The following is a 15,268-nucleotide window of genomic DNA, read 5'->3' on the forward strand; positions in this document are numbered from 1 at the left end:
ATAGGTTCTAAAGAGTTTAGCTAATTTCATGACAGATTCATAAAGAGTCACTAAGAGGGGGGAAAGCTAGCAATTTGGAAAGGAATCTCTTGCCTCCTCTGGCAAGCATTTCTCTCTTCCTTCTGCTGTGGGATGCTTGTTCCCATCAAGTTCGGCGTTTCTCATATTCCTGGGCACTCCTCACTGTCTGCCACCCCCTCCACCACCGTCTTGGTCTCTGACCCCCTCACCCCCACTCAACAAGAAGTACAGTTGCAGAGGGCCCCTGAACAATATCAGATGAATAGTGGCCATGCCCTGGTGACTCGGTTCTGCATCAAGCAGTCCTGAGATTCCATTTTCTTGTCTTGGAGCTACGTGTCCAATATGGTAGCAGCCAGCCACACATGGCTTTTTAAATACACATTAGCTAAAATTAAATAAATTTTAAAATTCAGCTCCTCAGTTGCACAAGCCACATTCTAAGTGCTCCAGAGTCATGTGTGACATGTGGCTACTCTACTGGGTGTGCAATGATAACATTTCCATCCTCACAGAAAATTCTATTGGACAGGGCTATCCAGATGTTTCTCACCAAAACCCAACAAGTCATAGGGTATGTTTGTGTGTTTTAGGAAGAGGCACCTCGTCCTCAAGACACCTTACTGACCCCTACAGGAAAAAACAAAGCAATCAATGTTCAAATCTGCAACCGTGCTGTACATGGCAACCCGACCCCGCCCCACGTTGTGCAGTGCACAACCCACTCCATCACAGGCAGCAAACCTGATGAAAGTCCTTCACTGATCCTTAGAGTTTCACTTCTGTCTTCATCACATCAGACCATGGCCCCCTTATCTTCTCCTTTTGGGGTGGGGGTGGGCTGTGGTTTGCAGTTGGTCCTTGTTATTAATTTCCTGTAGCTGTTGAAACAAATTACCACAAACTACATGGCTTAAAAGAACAAAAATTAATTCTCTCACAATTCTAGGGACCAAAAACCCAAGGTCAAGGTGTTCTCAGGCCTGCACTCTCTCCAGCTTCCCTTCCTTGCCTCCTCCAGCTTCTGGTGGCTCCAGGCTTTCTCTGCCTTGGTCTTCACACGGCCTTCTCCTCTGTATCTATGACTTCTCCTCTGCTCTTACCAGGACACTTGTGATTGGATTTAGGACACACCTGGGTAATCCAGACTGACCTCATCTCAAGATTCTTAATTACATCTGCAAAGACCCTTTTTCAAAATTAAGGTCACATTCACAGGTTTAGGGGGCCAGGACATGGACGTATCTTTGGGGAGCCACCCGTCAACCCACTAGAGTCCTACTGTGCAAGTGTCTTAATTGCATTCTCCCTCTGGACACACTCAGCAAGCCTCTGGCGAGTCTTCCTCTGAACTGAACTGTGTGGACCTAAAGCAGAAGCTCACCCACCACCAGGAGACATGCCCCTGTCTGCAGGCAGGTCCCTATTCCATTCAGTGCAATAGCGGGCGACTTCTTCCCACCTGACAATCATCTCTAGGGGCTTCCACACCTCAAACATTTGGCACAGGTTCATTTCCACGTGAGAGTCTATATTCTTCCAACATGCCAGGCCACCCCGTAAGGACGGCTCTGCTCAGCCAGGAAGACAGCACGTTGATAAAGAGTGGACTGGCGATGTGGGAGGAGAATAATCATAAATGTAACAGTAACGGTGGCTACTAACACTTATATAGCCCCTCACATCAGAGGCGAGGGATCTGAGTCGGAGAGGGATTAAGGAACACGCTCAGGTCAGAGAAGGTTCAGAACCTGGATGTGGACCCAAGGCAGTCTGGCTCCAACAGCCACGCTTCAGCCAAGAGAAAATATCACGTAGGCGGCATGTTTCTGGAGACTTAGAGGAGCTGCAAGATGTGACAGAGAGAAGTGCTTCTGAGAAATGCTACTGAGTCGATCCTCAGCAGAGGAGGTGTAAGCAGAGCTTGGAAGCCCTTTTTAAGGACGTTTGGTTAACAAGCTGTGCCTCTGGGAATACAGACTTTGGGCCAAGAGCCTGGGCTGTGCAGGGACCTGGCTGGTATTACCACGGCCAGCCTCCGTCTCCTCCTGCGGTGCCCCATCCAGCCAACACGTGTGTGAGAGCAAATAAAGAAATACACGCGTGGAGGTCCTGCCCAGAAGAGACAGAGCTCTCTCTCTTCCCTCCCAGCCTCTCCAGCCCCAGCTCCGGCCCTCTCCTCACCACGCCCAGAAGTTTCATGTCATCTTACTGCTCTGAGGTGCTGACAGGGAGGAATAGTGACCCAGCGGGCAGGAGTGTCAGAGATGTGAGAAATGCCCGAGATAAGGAGGGCTTGAGCCCTCTGTGGGGGACATCTGAGGAGGGCTAAAGGGACAAGGACAACTCACAGGATCCCTCGGGGGTGGGGGTGGGGCATCGTGGGGGCTTATATCCTACTGTTTTACCAAACTCAACCAACCACACTGGCCAGGTTTAAGAAGCTGATTTTCAGTCTGTCAGGAATTACCAAATGCACCACACCAGAGCTGAGGCTGGGGCCAATTCCCAGTGTGCCACCAAGACCACCACAGCCTGGCCCTGAGTGCTCCTTCAGCTCTGTGAGAGGAGGGTTGAAAGCATGGCAGTGGGGTTCCTGGCGTGGACACAGACAAGTACAGCTATTTCCTTTCAGAATTATTTTCTAGTGGAAATTTCACAGTCACGAGCCAAGTCTTGGGGGCAACGGGGGAGACAGTAGATATTTCCTCCTGAGCTAGGCCAGAAATTTCCTGGGCAGCAAAGAGGAATAGAATGGGCCCAGGTTTAAGAGTCAGGGTGGTCTGGGTGGGAGTTCTGATTCTAGCACTTACTGCGTGACCTGAGGAAAGTTCCACAACCTCTCTGGGCCTCAGTTTCATCTTCTGTAAAAATGGGAGTAAAAGCACCCCACAGGAGATGCTTATCAAAGCGATGCTCTGCTCACAGGCTGTCCTTCCTTCCCTTCTCAGCACTCCAGTGAGTACTCTGGTCCACCATTCAAGCTGTGACTTCCCAGGGCAGGCCCTTTTTCTCCCTCCCTGTCCCCTCCCTGTTCACTAGGAAAGGACACAAGAACAGCTCCCACACGGGCCTGGGAACAGGCCCTGAGGAGGCCTGCCCCTCCTCAGAGCTAGCAGAGCAGGGGGCCCGCAGGGGTGGAGGGTCTGCAGCTTTCCAGGGGCCTCCAGGCAGGCAGGCTCCACTCACCTTCTTGGGAGAGACCGCTGGACCCTCACCCAGTGATTTCCCACCAGGGCCCTGGGGGAGCAAGTGCCCACACTTCACCTTCCCAGGGCACCTGCGGGCAGCACACAGACAACTGGCTGTGCAGCTAATGCCCGCGGACTGGCACTCAGCCTTGCAGGACAGGCCCGTGGCTCTTCAGTGACCTCAGCCCCAGGGAATGTGGGGAAATTCAGTGGGAGGCAGGGCTGACAGGCCTGAAGGAGAGGTCAGTGCAGGCTGGGGCGGCCACAGGGTCAGCTGAGGTGTGGCTCGGTGTTACTGTACCCCAGGGGGTCAGGGCAACCTATCAAGCTCATGGGAGGTGGCCCAGCGTGTGGTCTGGGGGCCCTGGCACACATGAAGATGTGCTGGCAGCTGCCTGGAGAAGCCTGAATTGTTTTCAGGTTGTTTTCAAGGCTTCCTTGTGCAGCTGCTGGGCCCTGCCTGCTCCCTCCGGAGAGACAGAGCTCCGAGAGGAGGCCCAGAGCCTTTCCCAGGGCCCCACATGGCAGCCCTGGAGCCGGAGCCGGAGCCGGAGGCCTGGTCTCCCTGGAGTCCCCTGCACCAGGCATGCCCCTGCCAGCCTCTTTTCCAGAATTCATTTTCCTGCCTTCCCCTGCTGGGGTGAATAAGAGGCCCACTGAAGGTTGCCAGATTGAGCAAATGAAAATTACGTGATGGCCAGTTCAATTTGAATTTCAGATAAATGACAGATAATTTTTTTATTATAAGTATGTCCCATACAATATTTGGAACATGCTTTTATATTAAACAAACTATTTGTTGTTTTATCTGGAATTCAAATGGAACAGGCCATCTTGTATTTTATCTGGCAACCCTGGCCCCACCTCATTCTTTAAATTCTCAGAATGTCCCTCTTCTCGGCTTCTTATCTGTGGGGAGATACTCGAACATCAGGGCACATGCAAGGCATTTGTATTTTTCATGTTACTGTGGATATGAGTCTGGTTTTAAAACTCTGGAACACTACAGATGCTTGCAAATATTTCTTAAACGGAACTGTTTTATTAACTATCTATTCACAGTCATCTGTTGTAATAAAAACCTCCAGTGGATAATTTCTTTTCCTTTACTTTTCTTTCTTATTTTTGTTACCCTTGTGTGTTTTGGAAATGTCCTTCTAGTTTATAGGAAACCACCTTATTCTTACCTTATTATCAATGCTGTTGAAGGAAAATATTCTTTACCTTTCTCTTCTCTTCCTTTTAAGAAAAGCCCAGCTACCACCATGTACCCTATTTCTCTTTGGAAAGGGAAGCTGCTAGGCAGGTCCCAGCTTTCTCAAGAGTGAGGCTCACTGGTAAATGACAGAGCCCTGATGGATGGACACTCTCGAAATTATGCCCTAGACTTGGACTATGTGAGACTCAAGGCCCAATCCTATGGGCCCGGGCCACAGGGGATCTCCAGTTGGGTATGCTTGGGGCTGTGTCCCATCTATTTCTGTCTCTTTCTGCTCCTCTTCCCACCTCCCCGCCCCCACCCCCAAGGTATTAGAAATAGCAATGTTCCCACTTCCAAGGTCACAGGAGTAGGATGTGGCCAAGGCTTCCCCAGGGCAGGCACAGAGGTCCTGGGTGTCAGCTTCTGGACGTGTGGCAGGGACCTGAACCACTTTCCAAACGCCCCTCAATGTGGAAAGTCTCCCCTGGCAGCCGCCTCATCCCTCCAAGGCCCCAGTGTTCCTCCAGATCACTTGGGAAGAAACCTTGGGAACATCCCGCCCTCTCTGAGCAGCACTTGGCAAGGGCCCAGCTTGGGGCCCTCCCTGGCTCACAGGGGAGCCAGCCTCTGCCCAGCCTGCTGCGTCCTCTGACGCAGGCTGTCCTCAGCCACACCAGGCAGAGCCTCCGGGGCTGGCCCTGCAGCGCCCCAGCTGCAAGTTCTCCCCGCCCTCCTCCCTCTTGCCTCCTCCCACGCCTCCCTCCCAGGATTCCCGAGGACTTTGTCAGGGTGCCCCGTGCCAACATCACACCCACTGTGGCTCAGAGTGTGAGACAATGTACATGCCACCCAGGGGCGGCTCTGGCGAGCTCCCAGGTTGACAGCAGGGTAATGGCTTAGTAGCACTCACCCACCTGGCCTGAACCCTGGCTGGAGGCTTTCCTTCCATCTCTCATCATCTTCTTCCATCTCTTAGGAAGCACAGTGGCTAAACTCTCAGTCTCAGATTAAAATGGCTGCGTTCTAATCCTGCCTCTCTCGCCTACTAGGTTAAATTACCTAACTTCTCTGTGCCTCAGTTTTCTCATCTGTGAAAGGGAGACGATCATCCCTCTCTCCTAAGGCTATTGTGAGGATTAAATGAGGCAACGCACGTGAGGAGCTTAGAAAACTTCCTGGCACCCGATGAATGCCTACCAAACGTTATTCATTGGCTATAATCTAGACTTGCCAGGTGTCCTCTGTGGTCACACTGACTGACGCTTGTTCTCACTCTCTGCTCTTGGGTCCCCTTGGAGAAAAATCTCAAAGCATCTGCACAGTAAATTTCTCTTGTGGTTTGTGGTCACATTTGCATGAATCTTTTGTCCATTTTTTGTTTGTTTAACATTTTTTATTGATTTATAATAATTTTACAATGCTGTGTCAAATTCCAGCATAGAGCACAATTTTTCAGTTATACATGAACATATATATATTTGCATGAATGCTTTGAATGCTCTACCTGGTAAAATTCCACATTAGATGTCCATCCTCCCCAAGGTAGATGCCAGGAACTCAATTTCCCAGCCTGCCTCGCATGACCTAGGCTCCACCAATCAGATGCCTTCACGTGAGAGCTTGAGGAAGCAGGAGGCTCCTTCAGGCACCTCAGAGGCAAATGACTCTCCTCCAGGCTTCCCTACACTCCTCTCTAGAGGCTGGTATGGCTTGAGAAGAAGATATGTTGGAGTCCTAAGCTTTAGTACCCCAGAAGGTGACCTTTGTCAGAAATAGTCTTTCCAGAGATAAACAAGTTAATAAGGCCATTAGGGTGGATTCTAATTCAGTATGATTGGTGTCTTTATAAAAAGGGGAAATTTGAACACACAGGGAGAACACCACATGAAGATGCAGGCAGAAACTGAGGTGATGCAGCGATAAGCCGAGGAAAACCAGAGATGACCAGCGCCCCCCAGAAGCTAGGAGGGAGGCCTGCATCAGATTCTCCCTCACAGCCCTCACAGCCCTCACAGCCCTCACAGCCTCTCAGAGGGAACCAGCCCTGCCAAGACCTTGATCTTGGATTTCTAACCTCTAGAACCGTGAGAAGATACATCTGCTGCTTAAGCCACCCCCAGTTTGTGGCACTTTGCTACGGCAGCCCTGGGAAATGAACGCAGAGGGGAAACTCCTGTGTTTTTGCATCAAATGTAAGCTCTGGGAGCAGGAAATTTTGTCTGTCTTGTTTTCTGGCACATAAATGGTGCCCAAGAAATAAATGTTCAGTAAATGAGTGTGTTCTTCACAGTTCACAGCACAGGGTGCACAGGACAGAGAAAGGGCCTGCACTCTAAGACTGGCCACTTCTCATCCATCACCATGGACCTTGGCCGTGGCTGGAGGCTGCGGGGCCCACCGGACACAGCGGGGCTGCAGGGGCTGGATGGACGGCCATGCGGCTTGTGGCTCTCAGGCCTGACTGGCGGCTGAAGAGACCTTAGAAATTCTACTCCAACTCCTTCATTTTAAAACACAAAGCCCACGAGGCCCAGCGAAGGTTTAAGTAACTCCCTGACAGGTCCCTTCCTGTGGCACGGCGCAGCCACCACAGTGAGCTCAGAGCTCAGCTGGAGGATGCATCAGCTCTGACCCCTTCCATCTGTCTTCCATGCCATCCCGCCTCCCCAAGGGTTTCCTTCTTTCTTTCCTTTATTTTTTCCCATGCATAACAGGGTCACACCAAGGAGGCAATTGGCAGGGAGCGCCTTTGAGTTCTGAAGAGAAGTGATCATTATGCCTGTGGTCCATACAGTGGCTCTTGTTACGTACTACCCAGCCTGATTTTGGGGGGAGCCTAGTCTAATTTCTCTGTGGCAATGGCCTGGGGGGACGAGGGAAGGGTCTGCATAACAGAGCTAAGTCGTCCAAGTATGGTTAGGTAGGGATCTTCTCTCATTTGGCTATGAATGTGTGAGTGTGTGCATCTGAGTGCATGGTGCACACATGAGAGAGAGAGAGAGAGAGAGAGAGAGAGAGAGTGTGTGTGTGTGTGTGTGTGTGTGTGTTGGTGATGGACCTAGGGAGTCTCTTCCCAGAGGAAGAAGAGGCAGCTGCCCATGTCCTGTGGAGCCGAGTGGCCTGCCCCAGAGCCTCCATCTTCATGTACAGACCAGCACACATTGAGGACTGAAGTCACCCAGATGGGTCACCAGGAGTCCACAGAGCCCTGCCCAGCAGGGTTCAGCCTACAGGCCACATCCAGGCCAGTCTGGGAATGGGCCTCCTTTGTGTTAGGAAACGTGAGCCTCCTGGATTGCACATGGGGCTGGGCGTGTCCCTCACAGAGAGCCCTTTGTGCCTGGGAGGGGGTTGGCCCCGTTTGTTCTGGCGGAAGTCCAGGCACTGCCCACCTGCAGCCTCCCCACCCCGGGGCTCCCCGCCTTTCCTCTCCAGCGGCACCTCCCTTCCTCATGGGGTGCAGCCACCCTACTGAGGGCAGAGCACTTGGGAGGAGGCCTAGCCTTTGCCAGAAGGGTGACCCTGAAAGCCCCTGGTGAGAGACCAGGGTGACTCCAAGGACAGCTGTCCTGGAGAGGAGAGGGCTCTGGGGCTACACTGCGCAGTCTGACAGTGGAGCCGAGGACAGGCCCACCCTGGGGCACTCGGGCCCTGAGATCTCTGAGGCAGAAAGCCCTTCCTGGCCATCCTGCCTGGGGCAGGGTGGACGACTCTCTAATCTGGCTTGTTGGTGGGGAGACACTATCACTGAAGGTCCACAATTATAATTGCAATCGTTCATGTTCCTTTAAAAATTAAATTAAAAGAAAAAAAACCCACGAGAAATCTCATGCTTGTCAGAGCCTTCCTTCCCCGCTTTCGGCTTCCATTATGAATCCCTGGCATCTTCTGCTGAGAGTTAATTACATGTTGTATGAAAGATACAGGGCTTCCTTTTACATTTTTTCCTCCTTGATGGGTCCTGACCCTTTTGGCTGCCTTCCTCTGCTTCCTCCTGGTGCTACAGGAAAGAAGGTCACGCTGGGAGGAGGAGCTGGCCTGACCTGCTGCCCTGCGCTCCCCAGAGCCCGGCTCTCAGCCTGGCTGCTCAAGGCCTCCCTGAGCCAGTGAGTTGGCGATGGCCCTACCCATCCAGGTCTCATTTCAGACTGCGGGGCTATCCAGCTCCTGCCAGGGCTCTGGGGATTATGACAAAGCACACATGGAAGGTGTTATTAAAAGGTTCCCCACACTTCGCCTACCTCCTTTCGCCCTCTCCCTCCCCAACAGCGGGGGGCAGGGGCAGGGCGCCATGCTCCCTGAAGCCATCCATGTGAGGGCACAGAAGAGTATATGGCCCTTTCCAGGAAGCTAGATACAGGGTTTCACCACTGCTGTTCTTGGTTCTTTTTTCTGATTGCTCCTACACGTAGCTGCCTTCATTCTTGGGCTATTTAATTCTCAGGCTGGCTCATCTTTTCTCCTAGGAGGCTATGACCAACTCCGGAAGAAACAAGTGTGGACTAATACCTTGAACTACTGCCTCTTTGTGGTGCTGAGTTTCACTTACTGATGAGATGGCTAATTGCACAGCTGTTGGGCCCCCTCCAAGCATGCTTACAGCTCCCCTCGGTCTTGACAAGTCACAACACCTGGAAGGGATTTCTCAGCCAGCCCATGCCCGGAACCAACACACACCTCAAAGTGGAGAACTTTCTACTGTCCTCCAATATCACTCCCTGAAACCTGTCAATAAAGGAAATCTCAACTGTAAATCAACTACTTTTCAATTTAAAAATTAAAGAAAAAAAAAGGAAACCTCAGGTTGTGAGTTAAAAGCATTATGTCTAACTACTCAACCATAAAAAAAGAATGAAATAATGCTGTTTGCAGCAACATGGATGACCTAGAGATTATCATACTAAGTAAGTCAGGCAGAGAAAGACAAATATCATATGCTATCACTTACATGTGGAATCTAAAAAATGATACAAACTAACATATTTACAAAACAGAAACAGACTCACTGACAGAAAACAAAACTATGGTTACCAAAGAGGGAAGCAGGTGGGAGAGGGATAAATTAGGAGTTTGGGATTAACAGGTACAACCTATTACATATAAAACAGAAACAAGGTCCTACTGTACAGCATAGGGAACTATATTCAATATCTTGTAATAACCTATAATGAAAAAGAATATATATGTATAACTGAATCACTATGCTGTACATCAGAAACTAATACAACATTGTAAATCAACTATACTTTAGCTAAAAAAATAATAGTTTAAAAAAGTAATCACATCTATAATCATGATTCTCAACTAACGGCATACGAAATACTCACTTGTCAATGGGGCAAAGCTTTCCTTGTGGTTTCACGGCCTCCTGCAATTACCTTTCTTAATTCCAACCTAGGAGTAGCGTCTGGGAATGTTAACTCATTTTAGGCATCAGGCTAACATCGAGTAAGAAACACTATCTGCTGTTACTGAATTTCAAAATAAAATTCAATTATGAACTTCCTATTCTTTTGAATATTGTGTTTTGCAGCTTCCTGTCTTAGGCACAACCAAGAACAAGCTTTATAAAAAAAATAATTTCTCTGTTTATTTGGTTTATTTGAGCAAAAATGACTGGTGTGGCTAACCACACTGGATTACTGATGAGTGGGTTGTCCACAGCCTCTAAGGCAAGGGGAATTCAAACTCATGTGTGCAGAGCCAGTGAGAATGCAAATTCCTGGGCCCTGTACCCAGGGATCCTGATTTAGTAGGCCTGGGGTGGGGCCTAGAATTCTGCATTTTAAAATAAGCACCATGGGTAACTCTGAGGCAAGCAGCAATCCAACTACACACTGGAAAACTCTAGAGGGGTTACGGCTGTGCCTTATAAACCCAGAAATCAGCTGGACACCCTGCAGCTGCTACTCTCCTCCCAGCCAGAACTTTCCTGGAATATATATTCCAGGAAACTATTTATATATCTATTTTTAAAAGAACATTAAGGGTTTTTTCCTCCTTGGTGATAAAGCTAATGCAGAGAACGTATATAATGCCATAATAATAATTTTTAAAAAATCACTCATAATCCTGTCACAAGAAGAGGGGAGACTGTTAACATTATGTTGATTTTTTTCTTCCTTATATATATTTTTATAAAGTTGGCAATATACTGAATATATTATTTCATTTCATCTTTTCCCATATTACTAATTTTTTTTCTGGAAATATCATTTCTAAAGGCTACATAACACCACCCCCTCTTTTAGATGTGGCTTATTTTAATAACCATCCCTAACTGTGGACGTTGAAGTTGTTTCTAATAATTCATTATTATAAACAATATTGAGATGAACCTCTCTGTGCACAAAGTGTTAGCAGCACTTTTGATGACCTACAGCTGAAGTCCTAGTAATGAATCACTGGATTAAAGGACATGAATGCGTTGAGGCTCCTGGTAGATAGACTGCCAAATTGCTCTCCCAATTTGCCCTCCCAATTTGCCCCCTCCCCGGCACAGAGCGCAATGCGCGTGTTGACTGAGTGGCAGCCGCAGCCTGTCTATCAAAGGTATTGCTCTCTCCATATGTTATAGGTTGAATTGTTTTCCCTAAAAAAAGATACTGTGAAATCCTGGCCCCCTAGTACCTGTGAATATGACCTTATTTGGAAACAGGGTCTTTGCAGGTGTAATTGAGTTAAGAAGAGGCCAGAAGGGTGGGCCCTTAGCCAATATGACTGGGGTCCTTGTAACAAGGAGATTGCCATATAAAGTCACAGACATACAGGGAGAATGCCATGTGCTAATAGAGGCAGAGACTGGAGTGCTGTAGTGGCAAGCCAAGGAATGCCAAGGATTGCCAGATATCTGAAGCTAGGAAGCTAGGAAGAGACCAGGAGGGAGTCTACCCCGCGTCTCAGAAGGAGCATGGCCCTGCTGATACCCTCGTTTCAAACCTCTAGCCTCCAGAACTCTGAGCAAATACATGTCTGTTGTTTTACCCAGGCTGTGGTGCTTGGTTATGCCATCCTAGGAGACTAATAAGCCACATGTTCCCTGGATTGGTGTCAGCTGGGCCAGAAAGAGCTGCGGTGAGGTGCAAAGGACAGTTCTTACTTCCTCTCCAAAGGGTGGTCAGTGCAGCGATTAATCTACCCTTCCTGGGAACATTACCTGTCCCCATTCACAGGAGCAAAAGTCCAGGGCCTGGCAGGGGCCCTGGGCCCCAACATCCATTAGCCCAGTCTGACGTAGTGTTTTCGCTTGGGATCACACCTTATATGGTAGAGGGGCACACAAAATAGAAACCTTGCATTTTTCTTCAAACTCTTGCATTTGACTCAATGGGATAAGTATTTATGAGGCTGTTTCAACATCTGCATTAAAGCCTCATTCAGCAGCTCAGACATGCCTAGTGCCTGGGCAAAGGTCATCTTTGTCACTGATTGGGCCTCAGACTGATTCATTATCAGGCTTCTCTCAGGCCCTAAACCCACGACTGGTTGGCAGATTGTGCTGATCTTAAATTCCTTACTCCTCCTGGAGATGTTGGCCTTTTCTCCAATGGCTTCAGAAAAAAAGCTCGGTGCTCTGCCACTTTGACCTTCCTGACCCTTCACGGAACCTAGACCTAAAGAACCCCTCACGGAGAAGACCGTATACTTAAGGACGTTGCTATCCCAACAATTAGTCCAAAACGTTTTAAGCTACTCTTTACTGAGTGCCCACTGGGTATCACTTCCTTCCTCTGGTCCTCACAAGAGCCCTAAGAGGTAAGTCTAAGGATCTCTATTTTACAGGGAAAGAAACCAAGGCAGACAGATCAGCAGGTGGCCCGGGGCAGCAGAGCTCAGACAGCAGAGCAGCAAAACCAGAGATGGAGCCAAGATTTTTCTAACAGAGTCCCCCGCTCTCTGTTCCACTATGTGGTCAAAGACAACGAGAGAAGGTTAGCTTCTCAGTGGAGTGATAAATGCTATCAAGGGATGCCAGATGTTTTGAGGAGTTTGTGCCAAAATTTTTGAGGCAGATATTCCTAGTTCAGCTCAGTTTCATCTCCAACATTTCTGGCATCCATAGTAATACAGAATTTTGTTACATGACCCCTGAAAATAGTCTAATCTCTGCTAATTCATTTCCTAATTTTGTATCTCGGTTTCAATATACCTGTTCCCAAGAAATTGCAAGGAAAATGAGCCCTATAAACGAACCACATATTTAATGATCTGTTTTGCAAAAAGTTTCGTGAAGGGATGCAGCCCCTGATTTATTTTTTGTATGCATGTAGATTTACATGTGATAGACATGTTAGCTTCGTGGGGTCCACCTGTGTTCCTGGGTGTGCATGTTCATGAGATGGGCTGGCCAGCTTTAGTGAAGTACTTTTAGGTTCCATTGACCTTCTGCTCTAGTTCCAACTTCTAAGGGAAGGGGTGAAGCCTCTTCCTGCTGAACAGCTGCCAGGACTCAATCAAGATAACAAGCTGGGGTCCCAAAGGCTTGGCTGAACCATCAGGCAAAGAGCAGACTGGGTCAAAATCCAGGATGAGGCTCTCGTGGAAGCAGACACAGCAAACAGGATGTGCCACTGGACACAAAAGAGGCCTCTCAGGCCAAGCGTGGGGCAAAGGAGGACAGAGTTGACAGCTAATTCACTTCCTCATGAGTTCCTCCAAGAGGGAGCTGCAAAGATGCAACTCTGGGCCTCCCAGTAGGCTTCCGGGTAGAGAGGAAGCTGAAGACAGCAAAACCTCCTAGGCCAAGCAAAGCATGATAAGGGTTAAGTGCAGGTGCCAAGGCCACAAGCACTCAGACAGTGGGATGGGAGAAAAAAGTTTCATGGAGACTGTGGCAACTGTCTTTATGACAGAGACAGGAGAAATCAGAATTTGAAACAGTGGTAGCGGCAGCCTCTACCAAGAGAGTTCTCAGCATGAAAAAAAAAAAGTGGAAGTTGGGGGTTGCAATGTTTGTGGTTTAAGTATCCGGCCACAGCCATCCTCCTGCACCTGGCCTTAGCTCCCAGGATAACCCCCACTGGTCCAGCCCACCAACTTCCCCGAAGGGCAACCACACAGGGCCCAAGACCTTCCGCTCCTAGCTAACACTTTCCATACCAACCCCCTGCCAGAATGCCTGCCCTGTAATGTCACAGGGCCCCTGCACCTTGCCCCATCTCAGCAAATTAGACCCCTCAGTGTCCCTAAAGCTATCATTTTTAACTCTGCTACAGAGGCCTGGAGGACAGGGCTTCCCAGAAGTCTGGCTCAATGCTATTTTGGGCTGGGTGGGATTGGCAGAAATGAGACACCCATCCACACACTTGGGAGAAGGCTGAAGGAGGGGAAGGAGGCTCTTGCTCTGCCTGAGTTTGAATGAGGGTCATACAGGACAAGAGGCAGCTCATGCGGTCTTGTGAGGTGGTACTGACAACAGCTCTGGACGGACCCGGACGGGCTTTGTTCACCCAACTGTTGTGCTACTTCTGCCTGCAGGATGAGACAGAACACCCCCTCCCTGGGCTGGCATTGCGTGTTGAGCCATGGCTTTGGAAAGAACAGCAAGTCAAATCCCGGAAAGAGACTGAGAATGAATTCCAGCTGGAGGCCCACCAAAGGCAGTTGTGTCTTGCTCATCCTGGGGGGTCACGGGCTGGTAGGGTGAAGTAGGATGGAATGGGAGGGGAGGAAACCCAGGCGCCTGTGGAGGTTTGCTGCCTGTCTCCTTGGCTCTCCTCTCCCTTCCTTCCTGTTTGACAAGGGCAGGGAAAACTGTCAGGGTTAAAGAAGCTTCTAGATGCTACTTAGGTTACTGCAGGTGGGCGCTTTTTAAAGGGCCTTTTACCCTTCTGGAGCATCCTAGAAGCACAGGATGCAGGCTCTCTAAGTGGTTACTGAACACCGACAGAGGCAGACCATAGTGCCCAGAGACTCCCACCTCTTACCCAGAGGAAGAAGCCCAGACTTCTTCACAACCGTCTCATTCCTTCCTGCAACGAATCCATTTCTTACCTCAAGGGACTTTGACCTAAATTCTTAGGTAGTATTAAACTCACCTTTCCAAGGACTGCAGGTTTATCTTTGGCATGTTCTTTAAATTCTTCTTCCCTCTTTTTATGCTTCCTTCCTGCTTCCTAGCTTCTCACCGCTCACCTTCACTGGACAGCAACCCACCCTCCGTTTACTCAGACTCTCAAATTTTTCGACTCTTGGATATACATCCTCTTTGGCGGGGGGTGGGGGTGGTGAGGTGGGGGAGCATCCCTCCCACCGCGGTCGGCGGAGGCAGTTAGGTTAAGGTTAAGCCAATGCATTTCTTCAGGTCTAACCCTAAGCAAGCAGGGCCAGCCCTCCAGGCTTGGCAGAATTGTTCCCATCAAAGGGATCTGGGTCGCGTTATCCAGACACTAAAGTTCCCTAGGGCCCTGGGGCCGAGTGTGTCCACCGGTAGTTCTTCTCCTCCCCCAGAAACGTGGCCTGGGGCCTTTCCCAGCAAGGGCTTCTCCCTCCCCCACCCCGCCGCAAGCCACCCACCCGGCGCCGGCTCCAGCACGTGGCTCTAGGGCGCAGGTTTCCTCCCGGCCCCGGCAGCTCTGCAGGGTGGTTTTCACCCTCTCTTCCCCCCCCCCCACCCTCCGTGACTTCTTGTAAAGAGCTCCGCCCGTCCCCACCCACCGCCGCCCTCCCGCGGCTGCCAGACCCGGTCCGCCCCCCTACCGCCTCCCCCGGAGGCAGTGCTTTCTCCCCGCCCCTGGCAGCGGGCTCGGCTTCGGAAACTGTTGACTCAGAGGGTGGCCAGGCGGCCAGTTTCTGATGTCAGCTTGGAGTTGGGCCAGAGAGCGGAGGGGCGGGGGGAGGAGGATGCAGGAGGCGG

The 15,268-nt window shown here is 50.0% G+C and overlaps 1 long non-coding RNA gene across 2 annotated transcripts in view; it reads right to left on the bottom strand.

Annotated features, from left to right (window-relative positions):
• The window catches only part of LOC116285598 (uncharacterized), a 30,757-nt gene extending 16,189 nt beyond the window's left edge, over nt 1-14,568 (bottom strand). The window contains exons 1-2 of one of the 2 annotated variants that reach the window (XR_012063985.1): nt 14,451-14,568; nt 766-902 (exon numbers count right to left, since the gene is read on the bottom strand). This is a non-coding gene — a long non-coding RNA (uncharacterized lncRNA). Of the gene's footprint in view, nt 1-765; nt 903-3,210; nt 3,337-14,450 lie in introns of those variants that run through there. The other variant, XR_012063984.1, reaches the window with a different exon arrangement.
• Nucleotides 14,569-15,268: the final 700 nt, after the last annotated feature.

The sequence above is a fragment of the Vicugna pacos genome, chromosome 25 (assembly GCF_048564905.1).
Source record: "Vicugna pacos chromosome 25, VicPac4, whole genome shotgun sequence".
NCBI classification, from domain to species: Eukaryota; Metazoa; Chordata; class Mammalia; order Artiodactyla; family Camelidae; genus Vicugna; species Vicugna pacos.